Source organism: Egretta garzetta, unplaced genomic scaffold (assembly GCF_000687185.1).
Source record: "Egretta garzetta isolate BGI_Z169 unplaced genomic scaffold, ASM68718v1 scaffold1080, whole genome shotgun sequence".
NCBI lineage: Eukaryota > Metazoa > Chordata > Aves > Pelecaniformes > Ardeidae > Egretta > Egretta garzetta.
The window spans coordinates 65,721-65,975 of record NW_009258399.1 but is presented as its reverse complement, the minus strand read 5'-3'; positions in this window follow the sequence as shown (position 1 = coordinate 65,975).

Below are 255 nucleotides of genomic sequence, written 5' to 3'. Positions count from 1 at the left end.
CCCATTACATCACCAGGGGGTCTCCCCCGCTATTACGTCACCCAGGGGGTCTCCCGCACCCTGCCATGAAATGGGGTCCCTTCTGACGTCATCCAGGAGATCCCCTACGTCACTGGGGGGGGTGTCTCCTCCCTCACCTCAGCGCTCCCCCCTCCCTATCTAATGGGGTCCCCCTGGCGTCACGCGGGGGGAGGGGCCCTCTCACTCCAGCTCCCCCCCACACCTACTGGGGTCCCCCCTTACGTCAGCAGCGGG